The sequence below is a fragment of the Vicugna pacos genome, chromosome 1, assembly GCF_048564905.1.
Source record: "Vicugna pacos chromosome 1, VicPac4, whole genome shotgun sequence".
Classification (NCBI taxonomy): Eukaryota; Metazoa; Chordata; class Mammalia; order Artiodactyla; family Camelidae; genus Vicugna; species Vicugna pacos.
The window spans coordinates 2,696,554-2,709,204 of record NC_132987.1 but is presented as its reverse complement, the minus strand read 5'-3'; the positions used below and the strand labels follow the sequence as shown (position 1 = coordinate 2,709,204).

General features: G+C 46.6%; 1 non-coding gene across 1 annotated transcript; it reads left to right on the top strand.

Annotated features, from left to right (window-relative positions):
- The first annotated feature begins 242 nt into the window (after positions 1-242).
- On the top strand, positions 243-315 carry TRNAP-AGG (transfer RNA proline (anticodon AGG)). Its single transcript has one exon. It is a non-coding gene; the product is annotated as a tRNA-Pro (tRNA).
- The last annotated feature ends 12,336 nt before the right edge of the window (positions 316-12,651 follow it).

The window sequence follows — 12,651 nt, the reverse complement described above, 5'->3', positions numbered from 1 at the left end:
TTCCTCCCACCAGCCCCCTGCCCCTCAGTACAGGACCTAGGCTAGGTTTGGGTATTGCAGTTGGTTGTCATGTCTCTTTAATCTCTTTTAATCTGGTATCTGTACCCCGGTTTTTTTGTTGTTGTTGTTCTGTTTTGTTTTGTTTTGTTTTGTTTGGCTTTTATGCATTTTTTTTTGAAGAATTTGGGGGGGCATTGCCACACATTCCTTAATGATTAGCTTCAGACTACACATGCCAAGGGGGAGGGTATGGCTCAGTGGTAGAGTGCATGCCTAGGATGCATGTGGTCCTGGGTTCAATTCCCAGTACCTCCACTAAGTAAATAAATAAAACTAATTACTTTCCCCTCCAAAAAAACAAAAACAGATTATGTATTCTGGCTGAGATAGAATATAAGTGACATTTTTGTCCTTCTCATATTGTATCTGGTTACACCTCTGTCCTTCACTGCTGCTATTGATTTTAAAAAATTTATGTATGTATGTATTTACTTATGGAGGTACTGGGGGTTGAATCCAGGACCTCGTGCATGCTAAGCACCACTCTACCCCTGAGCTATGCCCGCCCTCCCCCGCTGGTGCTGGTAAGTTTAATCACTTGGTAATTACTGTACAGTTAGTGTTTTCCCCTTTCATCTTAAAACCAGTCCGTGGGGAGATGCTTCAAGATCATGCTCATATCCTGCTCCCTAGTAAAACTTGCCCCTCCCTCCTCCTCGACATTGTATCCATTGATGATTCCTGTCTGCTCCATGTGGCTGGAGCCCGTCCCATCCCCCTTCCACAGGGGCAGCTGGCATCCAGCACCCCTGCAAGCAGTGATCCTCCCTTCTGTCCACTTACTTATGCGTGTTGTTGTCTGGGCTCCTGGATTCCAAATGGCTTAAAATCAGCAAACTGACTACTTGTAAAGGATCTTTCTGTCCTATTTTTTTTCAGTCTACTTATTCTTGGGTCAGTACCCCATGGGCTTTGTCCCTTCTTAAAGCAGTGTTTACAGTTTAGAGTCTGGAGAGATAAATCTTTCCCCATTTACTCGTTCTCTTCAGAATTTCTTTTGCGGTTTCCTCCCACTTACTATTCTGGCTGAGTTTTAGAACCATTTTTACGGAATGGTACCCCCATGCCATTTCCCCTTAAGCCTTCCCTAGACTCTGGTGGGATTTTCATGGAACTGCTCTGGACCTGTAGGTACAATTATAAGTAACAGGCAATTTTATGAAATGTAGTCCTTTCACCAAGGACAAGTCTGCTCTCCACTTACTCAAGTTTTAATCTGGCCATGAGCTTTTAGAAACGTAGGGCACACAAATGTGCCTGCCATTGCTCAGGGTTTCTCAAGTGAGTTCAAATCTTTGCAAGGAATGTTGCTCTGGTGCTTGGAGTCAACCGAGAGAAGTGAAAATAAAACGCAAAAACCAAACGCCAAGAAAATGGAAAGACAAGAAGGTGGGAGGAGACTGTCCAGGACGTTTCACTTACCAGATAAGCCTTCTGGAAGTCCTGCATGTCACCTGCCAGGCACCGTGCTAGACTTGGGGACAAAGGGCGGAAGCCAGACTGGAGGAAAGAATAAATCACATGAACCAAAGGAAAAAACAGAATCTTCAACGTGCTCATGCCACTCCCTTCTCGCGTGTGCCTTTCGGAGCTGCCCGCCCCCGTGAACCCCCGCCCCCCGGAGTTCACAGAAAGGCCGAGGTCTAAGGCGGGGGGTGGGCGGGTGGGATGAGCAGGAATCTGCCTGTCCCATTTCACAAGTCTCCACCACAGCGCAGCCCCTTAGAGCTTGAAGAAAGTGGGTTTTAGGATGGATGACAGGCAGTCCTGCTTAGGACAGCAGGTGGTGCAGTGCCGGCTTCAGCCGCGGGGAGGCAGCGCGCACACTGAACAGAGCGCGGGGCCTGGAGGGGGAAGGACAGGGCAGTATGTCTGTGCAGCTGACTGTTTTAATTTACAGTCTGGAAACGTCCTGAGAGCTTCACTCGGCATCCTGCACCTAGGGACCCGGCTGCCTGGAAGCGATGTCACCGCGCAGCACTCAGTTCTCTGTGCTCGGACACAAGCAGGTGAGACCGTGGGGACCACTGGCGACGACAGGAGGGGGTCTGAGGTGCTCCTGGAGGCGCCTTAGCTTCTATCAGCTTCTCAGGCTGTGGGCTCCTGGGACCTGGCCCAGGTCACTTGCCACGCGTCCGGCCGCCCTGAGCCCGAGTGAGCAGCCGTGTCCCCCTCTGCAGGTCCTGGGCTCGGCCGTCTCTGTGGTTTCCAGGTGTACCCGGCCACCGCCCTTTCCCTCCTTTACCTCTTCCTTCGTCCTTCCATCCCTCTTTTCGTTCCTTCCACAGGTGTTTGAGAATCACTCCCTCACTGAGTTCCTAACTCCTGAGTGGAAATCTCTCCTAAACAAGAATTTGGCAATTGTTTCTACGTCCTTCTTGTTCTGGATAAGTGGAAGGGGATGAGTTCTTTCCAGCATTTAAGTAAATGAAAGTGGACCCAAGACTCAGAGTTCAGTTTCAAATTAGCAGCTCTGAAAATCCCCTTTCCAGCCTCTTTCCCCATCTTCCCTTCCCTTTGAGAGGTGATTGCCCATAAGAGACAGTAGGACCGTGGACACCTGGAAACGTAGCCTTAAATATTCACCACCAGGCAGCATGGCTGGGAAAGATGGGGTGAGGAGAAATACCCCAGAAGTCAGGCCAGGAAGTCACCCACTTTTACTCAGCCTTCAAGGAGGCAGGTGGAGACACGCTGGGGATGAAGCCCCTTCCTCTACCTGAGTCAAGCACTCGCTCACTCTGACAAGAAACATGCAGATCTTCCCCACATTTCCCCTTGGGAGGTCAGATTCGTGCAGCCCCCGTGTAAGGACCATGGACGGTGTCCTCTGCAGCCGCGCTGTGACCACACCTGCCCTCTGGGCTCGCAGAGATGGTTTACTGGGGATGGACATGCTGTGGTTGTCAGGAGAGGAGAGGGCAACAGCGACACCCAGTTGGAAGTGGGGGGGACATTTCTGGAACTGGGTGCTTGCTGGAGGAGGCAGCCCATGCACACCCCACGTCAGGGAGCAGGGACCAGCTATTTTTGCCTTAGAGATTTTGAACACCTGTAACTTGGTCTTTCCAAGGGGCAATGTGCTATTACATATCCAGTCATTTCCCTTCCAGGAATTAACTTAAGAAGAATTCATAATGTCCACAAAGGTTCAGCTACAAAGGTGCCCATCAGAGGACCATTTCCAAAAAAAAAAAAACAAAAAAAAAAACCCTAAGTTTAAGACACTTAAAGATATTAACTGAAAAAAAGGCTTTGAAGCAGCACGGCATAATCCTGTTTGTTACAGAAATATACCCACATGTGGGCACAGAAGTCCTGGAAGATGTTAACAGACTCGGTCACTACACGGTGGGGTCATGAGGAGTTTTTCTTTTTTTGTAAATTTATATAATAACCAAATATTACCTTTATGATACAAAAGAAAGTTTATGTTTAGGTTTTAAAGATCAATTACTCCTTTTCTTTAGTGTCCTCTTAAAATCAAAGTGGATGATTGACCCGTGATTTCCCCCCTAACTTTGATTTACTCAATCCATGGGTCTCTGAATGTCTCTATCATTTCTGTGAGAACTGGAAACACGCCTGGCTCCAGGTGGGCTCGAGAAACCGAGAGCTGAGGCAGTGACGGGGGAACCACCCCGCACCTTGGCCAGGTAGGTACGCACACAGATGAGCGAGTGAGAAGTGCTGGACTTTCCATGCCTGGGAGCCCCCAGGTCCTAACAAGCTCACTTTTCTGACCGATGGTGAAAGACGAGGGTCACTAGAAAATATCTTAACAGTTGGCCTGATCATTGACTCATGTGTATGATAAATTAGGTCAACCTAACTTATCCAAAAAAAAAAAAAAACAGTAGGAGAAATGACTAACCACAGACATTCCCTGGAGCACCCCCCGCGCCTTGAGGCTGAGGGTGCCCACCTGTCCTGTCCGATGCCCTTCCCACCTGTTAGAAAGTGGGACGAGGTCTTTAAAAAGTGGTAAGAGTTCTCTATTCTGTTCACTTTTGCATCAGTGGTTATTTTTAAGAAAAGCTGTTTCAGCAGTTTTAGCTGCTGTGACCTCTTAGATATTCCAGAACCTCAAGATTTTTTAGAGCCATTTACTGTTTTACTACCTGAAGCTGTTTGCAGGGCTCATCGGTATCTCTTAGTGGGACTGAAGGCCCTCGCTCAGGTCTAAAGGATCAGTCTGGAGCTGCCCGAGGGGGTCACGTGGAGTGAAAGGGCAGCCCTTTCCCCCTTGCTCACCACCGTCAGCACCACCCCTTCTGCTTGGATCCTCATTTTTCCCAAATACCCGTTTCCTCTGGGAGCCAGACCCTCGGCTCCGTCACTGATGGTGGTATTTTAGCAGCAGGCTGGCTGGTATTACCAGCTTGTAAAACTCTGAGGAGGGGCAGGGCCCACCTTACCATCATAACCCTCCTCTTTGAGGTGGACGGTCACAGTCTGTGTTTCCACAGCCAAAAAAATGGACCATCAGCCAACTGACTGATGTCGTAGTGAAAAGCAGGGCCCTAGGGTGCCTTCCTGGGGCAGACCCCTCCCCATCCCCCTCTCGGCATCTCCTCTGTGAAGGACCCAGACAATAGAGGCTAAAACTCACCACCCAGGAGAAGAAATTAACTATGTGAGGACCATGAGCACGTGGCCTCCAGATCCGGTGCCTCAGGATTGCTCACCATCGACCAGAGAATTGTGCACAGCTGGTCACACACACCCTGGGACTGCCCCTCCCTCAGCTGGTCTTTAAAAAGGCTCAGCTGAGGTGGGTGGGGAGCGCTCAGTGGTGCTTAGCATGCCCGCAGTCCCAGGTTCAAGCAGTCCCAGGTTCAATCCGTTTCTCTGCTTAAAAAAGTAAGATTCTTGAAAAAAAAAAAAAAAGGCTCTGCTGAAACCCCTCGAGTAGGGGGCGGGTTTTGGGCACGAGCCACCCGTTCTCCTTGCTCGGCCCAGCAGTGAACGTTTCTCTGCTCCAAACTCCGGCCTTGTGGTTTGCTTGGCCTCACCGTGCGTGGGGCACACGGACTCGTGTCGGGAACAGTTTCGGGGGAGCCCGCGGGGAGCCTGTGCCGGGCAGGGTCGTCCCGGCCGGGGGCAGCCCCTCCCCGGGTCCCAGCAGCGGCCGGGGCTCACGTCGCTCCGGGAAGCAGGAGGGACCCTCCCTGAGGTCAAGGCCGCCCCGGGACGAGGCTCTTTGGAGCCGAGAACCTTCCGGAGCTGCGCCCACACTGCGGGGGTGAGTGTCTCCGGCTCGCGCGGGCGGGGAGCCCTGCCCACTCCGTCTGGGCTCGGTCCCTCCGGGAAGGGAGCCGCCCCGGGCTCATCGTGAGCCCCCCGGGTCCCTGCCCCTCCGAGGGCCGGGCCCCCCTGTCTGGAGGCCTCGTCTGGGGGTGGAAGTGGGCTTTTTAGGCGACACCTCCTCTGTGGCCTGTGTGACCAAACCTTACCTGCTGTTTGTGTGTGTGTGTCTGGTTTTGGGGTGAGCCACCCCGGCTGTGCAGGATGGAAGATTGTCCCCGCTCCACCCGGGCTCCTTCCCTCCCGGAAAGTGGGTCATTCTGGGCTCACTGGGAGCCGCACTGGGTCCGTTCTCATTTGGGAGCCGGGCCACTGGGGAGCCTCCGTCTGGGAGAGGACGTGGAATTTGGGGACCACACCTCGTCTGAGCTTCTGTTTGTGGGACTGTGTGTGTGTGTGTGTGTGTGTGTGTGTGTGTGTATGTGTATGTGAGCACCTGGACTGGCTGAGGCGCCTCTGAGTACCGGGGCTCCCGCGTGACGGCACCAGGGTGTCCTCCCTCTCGTGTTGGCCTCGCCTGGGGCGGAGCGTCAGTGGGGACGTTCCCTTCCCAGCCTTGGTCTTTCATTCAGCCTCGTCTCTGACAGGGTCCTGGCTGGGGTGCTGCCTTTGGGGCCAGGGAACTGTGACCCTGCGAGACTGTTTTGAACTTGTTTGCTTGAGGGTTGATTGCATAGGATGATCAGAGCTCTGTTCCACCTTCCAGTCCTGCAAGGGCGTGCTCCGTTATGCTCCCATAAATGAAAGAAACAATAAAAAAATACATGTTTATAACATTGCGTGGGCTCAGCGCTCCCTGAGATCTGGAGAACAGTGGTCCTGATGGCTCTGCTGTCATAGCAACGTGGGCGGGGTGCAGTTTGGCTTTTATTTTGGTAGGGGGGTGGTTTGTGTGTGTGTGGGGGGGGGGTCTCAGTACCTGAGTCCAAGTCCTGTTCTCTCTTCCTGGTTTTGCTGAAAGTGAGGCATGTGAGTGTGAGAGAGTGATTATGTATTATTGTCTATTACTCTTATTTCTTTAAAGTGGATATTTGGGAACTGGGGGAAAAAGTCCTATAAATAGGGAAGATAGTTGGGATTTTAAAAGCTGTTAGAGGAGAAATGTGCATCTCTCTTCCTGTGCCTTTGAGATGTAATGAGCTACCTTTTTTTCTCAAGGAAAAAAAGCTTTTTAAAACTCAAGCGGAAAAGCTAGGAGAGCTCTGGTTCTGTCTTTAGGGAAAAAATTAACTTGTGAATGAGTTCTATTTAATTAATTGACTTAAAAGTTTAAGTGCTTACAAACTAAATACTTGTAAGTATAAAAGAAGCTAGACAGAACCAACAGGCTCCTGTGACCTAGGAAATGTTGGTATTAAGTTGATATCTGATATTGAGGCTAGCTTCAGCTAGTTGGTATAATTAATACAGACATGCCTTTGTACCTAGGATTCCTGAAGGTCAGTAAGTTCATGTGGTTTCTGTTGCAGAGCTGTCAGCAGGAAGAAAAAGTTAATTAACTTGGTTTGATGGCATTCTTATAAGTGAATTAAATGGAAATAGGATGAGAGCTTTTGGGTGAGCACTTTGGAAATAATTGTTCTAGGAATGTCTACTTACCAAATATCTAGAGAGAGATCATTTCTTAACTTGAAATTTTAAGAGTTGTGCTAAGTTAAATGATGGAAGTTTACTGACTAGTTGAGTAGCTGGGTCATTCCCAAACAAAAAAGGTACTGAAACAGTCACTAGAAATTAAGATTTTTAAGAATTGAAGATTTAATTTAAATATGTAATTGAAACTAGTTAAAAATGGGATAAATGTCCTTTACCCATTTTTTAATGGGGCTGTTTTTATTTTGTTGTTATGCTTTAGTTCTATACAGATTCTGGATGGTAATTTCTGACACATCTTTTGCAATTTTTTCACCGATTCAGAAGATCGCCTTTTCACTTTAATTGTGCCCATTGATTTTTCTAGTTCTAAAAAAATTGCTAGCAGTGTTTTAATACTATAATTTCTTTAATTCTCCAATTAACCCTTTTATGAATATCTTCCATTATAAAGCTGTATAATTCCTTTCTTAATATTAAAAGAAGAAATCTCAAATAATAAAAAAACAGGGGGAACATTTCAGCACACAGTAGGAAAGTAGGATAAATGTTTTGAGTATAAAAGGGAAGGAGGAAGGGAGTCACATCTGGTTGAGGGAAAAGAAGGTCATTTGGTCCCACTGATAGTTTGTCCCTTTTTTCTATCTAGAAACAACTAATATGGAAACAGAAAGTTGTGGCAAGTTTGTAGAAAGGGACCTCTAAAAAAAAGCAGTTCTGTGCATGGTCGGGCTGAGATTAAACTTAATTAGGTTAAATGAATTTTGTTAAAAGTAGGCTCGTGCAGGACCAGATCTGGCTCCTCTCTGTTAAGGGAACAAGTTTACTTAAAATGCTCCTGATAACAGATTGTGTGAAACTTTTTGGTATTTTTGACAAACTTCCTATCAAATTCTAATTAAAGTTCTTTTCGACTTCGGCTAACTTGGGGGGCTTCAGAGGGCCCCTGCGGCATCTCAGACAGAACTGTTTAACCAGGAGAGGCTGGTGTGCTGGATCGCAGGGGAAGCCTTGCCGAGGGAGCGACGCACCTGCTCGGACTGTGCGGTGTGGGTGGACGTTGTCGATGTGGACATGCTAGAGGTGACACGGGGTCTCAGGTTTGGGAACGTCCTGGTACCATGCTGCCAGTCACGGTTCTGGCTGTTTTCTGGGAAGGTTGTTTGTCACGGCAACTTGATTAAGCTTCTCTGTCAAAAACACATAGTCAGACCTTTTCCCTTGGGCTTGTTGGGTCTTGTGTCATTCGGGGACAGTTACACTGGTGCTTTGTGGGACTGCTTCATCTTCAAGAAGATTCATAAGAGGGTCCTTCTGACAAGTGTGGGTTTCTTTTGGATCGTGCTGCTGAGCTGGATAGGATATTTAAGAAGTCTAATGAAAACTGCATATAGCTGTTAGTAAAAGGGATTGATTGCATAGGATTAAGTAAACTGCTAAATACAGTTATAATTAATTGGTTGAAGTATTAACCGGCTTTTCTAAAAAACTGAAGTACAGTCAGTTACAGTGTGTCAGTTTCTGGTGCACAGCACAATGTCCCAGTCATGCAGATACATACATATATTCATTTTCACATTCTTTTTATTAAAGATTATTATTACAAGATATTGAATATAGTTCCTGGTGTTATACAGAAGAAATTTGGTTTTTATCAATTTTTATATATAATGGTTAACATTTGCAAATCTCAAACTCCCAAATTTATCCCTTCCCACCCCCTTTCCCTCCCTGGTAACCATAAGGTTATTTACTATGTCTGTGAGTCTGTTTCTGTTTTGTAGATGAGTTCATAGTGTTCTCTCTCTTTTTTTTTTCTGATTCCACATATAAGTGATTATCATATGGTATTTTTCTTTCTCTTTTTGGCTTACTTTACTTAGAATGATGATCTCCAGGTCCATCTATGTTGTTGCAAATGACATTATTTTATCATTTTTTATGGCTGAGCAGTATTCCATTGTATAACTATACCACAGCTTCTTTATCCAGTCGTCTGTTGATGGACATTTAGGTTGTTTCCATGTCTTGGCTATTGTAAGTACTGCTGCTTTGAACACTGGGTGCATGTATCTTTTCAAATTAGAGTTCCCTCTGGATATCTGCCCACGAGTGGGATTGCTGGATCATATGGTGACATTATTTTTAGTTTTTTGAGGAATCTCCATACTGCTTTCTATAATGGCTGCACCAAACTACATTCCCACTGGGTATTACTGGCTTTTAATCTGTTTTCTAATTAAACTATTTACTAAATGTGTCTCCCTTCAATATTGTCCCTAATGTTTAGGACAGGAAGAGAACTGTCTGCTGGAGCTGTCACCGACAGTAACTACTCATGATGTGTACCACTGCGTGCTTTCAGTCTATTGCTAAAAGCACATGTACGATGCTTGTGTGACAACTGGGTGTAAGTGATAAAATGTATGGCCTGTAAAGTGCTTCCCCGTTAACATGCCTCTGAGCCTGTTCACCTTATCTGATTAGTTTTCCTCCAACCTGGATAACCAGGCAAACATAACAGAAGCCTGGCACCGAGGGACATCACCTAATCCGGGGACAGGAGCTACCACCCCAGCGATGAGGGACAGATGTTAAACAGCAATGCTTTCTAGTGGAAGATTTGCAGTCAAAAGGGGAAATGATGGGAAAATCCACACATACTGAGGTACGGGGAAATCATTCTGGCTTATGCATGGTTTGACTTAGACTTTACTGACCGAAGTTTGGACGAGCATCACACATCTGCTTTGGCCTTGAGGAGGGACGTGCATTTGAAAGTCAGAATGCAGTAGCTTGGTTCAGACGCCCAGGGTACACCTAGGTGGCCACTGGGGACGTGATTTCAGACACGTTCCTGTGTTGTTGAGAACAACGTGCATCTGTGTTAGGACTGGGGTGAGGGACTGTTAGTTCTTCTCAAATAAAGCAAATTCAGTGCAGTGTCAGAACTCGTTGGCTATCTGACCCTTTTCTGTTAAAAACAACAGCAGACTTTCTCAGTGCCCTGACACACCCTCCATGCTCATATGAAGTCTGCTTTAGGAGACTCAAGGTCACAACGGTCACTTCCCTGGTCCCATCAGATGCCAGGAAGGTACAGTTAGGTTCCACCCACCCTAGGAAGACTCCTTGGCAGGAGGAGTTAAAGTCATTTTCTTTGCTTTTTTGGTGTTAGGGGTTGCACTCATTGAGATCAATTTGGCTTGTGTACCTTGAGCAGGACACTCATTAATCTAAAAAGAATGAAAACCGACGCGTGACACGGACGTGAGTTCTTCGGAAACAATATTCAAAAGTAGAGAAGCGCCTGACTGTGGGATCGGCCGTTGTTAGCCTGCGATTAGTCCCCAGGTCTGGGGATTAAGTTATCACATGATAGAGATTCTTCCTGTTAGTATGAAAAGACAGCATGTCTCTTAAAAAAGAAAAAAATTAACTTCCCCAAAGTTAGATGTTAAAGGGGAATAGAATATGCCCTCAAATATGCGATTTTGGCAGGTGAATGACTTTGAACTGATGGCAGCTAAGACCTAGCAGACGCAGGGAAATTTCCACTATCTACCTTGACTACCTAGAAGAATTTAGATAGGGGGCCTGTACCAGAAAAACAGCTATTATTAGATACGATTTTCTTTTTTTTGGAAAGAACTGTCTGTATGGTAGGGCCAAATTCTAATTACCAAAGAAAGAAAAGAAAGAAAAGCAGATGATGCAACGGAGGCTGGAGGCTGGCAGCCCTGCAGGCTCGGGACATGAGCTGTTGGCCGGAGGGGACAGTGACATGTGCATTGGGTCTGGCAGATGGGGCTTTGCAGCAGGTAGACTGGGACAGCTGGAAACTGGAGAAGAGAAGTCTGTTGTTATGCGAAGTTGACTTTATAGAAAATTCCTGAAAGCAGTAGAAACTTGACCCATCACTAGGCAAGCAGACCCTTTTGCGAAGCTGTATTCCTGTACAAAGCCAGGCGGCCACCCAGGGACACATGCTTATACAGCTCCTGAAGACGTTTGCCCAAGGGGCCTCAGAGCACAGAGACCTCCTCCTGTCCGTCCATCTTTCCACGGCCTCTGGGGACAGCGCATCAGCAGAACTGGTGTTTGCAACCTGCCCGACCGACCCCGTCACTCGGCTATAAAACCATGGATGGAAACCAGAAAGGCAGCGCCAGCCCTCTATCCCACCAGACTGGGAAGAACTTCCAAAGTGGGGAAGCCCAGGCAGAGAGGACACTATTGGGCATTCTTAGAGTGATGCCAACAGGAGGAACCGGCCATGGCGAGGTGGACGAGAGCGGCAGAAGGGCGCCGCGCTGCGGGCTGGACCGTGTTGCTGGGCTCAGAGCCACGAGCAGCCGCCGCTTTGTGCTCCTGCTCTGACCAGAGGAGACTGTTCCGGGTCTGCCCACAAAAACCTTCATCCCAGAGGCCCGCACACTCACGCAGCCACCAGCGCCTCCGAGAGCTGTGACTTAGGACCCAGGTCCAGTTTTGCTGCAAACAGGAGAGATTCTCATTTTGATGCAGTTTTTCTCAAAGAAGGATTCTTTGTAAAAGAATTTTAAAATTGATGTATAGATTTACAATGCTGAGTTAGTTTCAGGTGTACAAAAAGTGAGGTTCAGTTGTATGTATGTGTCTGTCTGTCTGTCCATCTATTCTTTTTCAGATTCTTCTCCATTATAGGTTACTACAAGATACTGAATGTAGCTCCCTGTGCTGTACAGTATGTCCTTGTTGGTTATCTATGTATGTTAATCCCAAACTCCTAATTTTCCCCTCCCCGCCTTTTTTCCTTTGGTAACTATAAGTTTGTTTTCTATGTGAGTCTATTTCTGTTTTGTAAATAAGTTCATTTGTTTTTTAATGGCTGAGTAGTATTCCATTATATATATAAACCACATTTTTTGTTATTAATTAAAGTGTAGTCAGTTTATAATGTGTCAATTGCTGGTGTACAGCATGTTTCAGTCATACATGTACATACATATATTCCTTTTCAGATTCTTTTTCATTATAGGTTACTGCAAGATACTGAATAGAGTTCCCTGTGCTTTACAGAGTGAACTTGATTACCTGTTTTATATATAGTAGTAGTATCTGCACATCTCGAACTCCCAATTTATCCCTTCCCAATCCCTTTCCCCTTTAGTAACCGTACGTTTGTTTTCTAAGTGAGATTCTTTCTGTTTTGTAAGTTCATTTGTGTCTTTTTTTTTTTAGATTCCACATATAAATAATAAGGTATTTTTCTTCCCCTTCTGGCTTACTTCACTTAGAATGACAGTCTCTGGGTCTATCCATGTTGCTGCAAATGATGTTATTTTATTCTTTTTTATTGTTAAGTAGTATTCCATTGTGCATATATATCACATCTCCTTTATCCAGTCATCTGTCAGTGGTCATTTAGGTTGCTTCCATGTCTTGGCTATTGTAAATAGTGCTGCTATGAACACTGGGGTGCAGGTGTCTTTTTTGAATTAGAGTTCCCTCTGGATAAAAGCCCAGGAGTGGGACTGCTGGATCACAGGGTACATGTGTTTTTAGTCTTTTGAGGAATCTCCATACTGTCTTCCACAATGGCTGCACCAAACTGCATTCCCACCAGTGGTGTAGGAGGGTTCCCTTTTCTCCACAGCCTCTCCAGCATTTGTGGACTTTTAAATGATGGCTGTTCTGACTGGTGTGAGG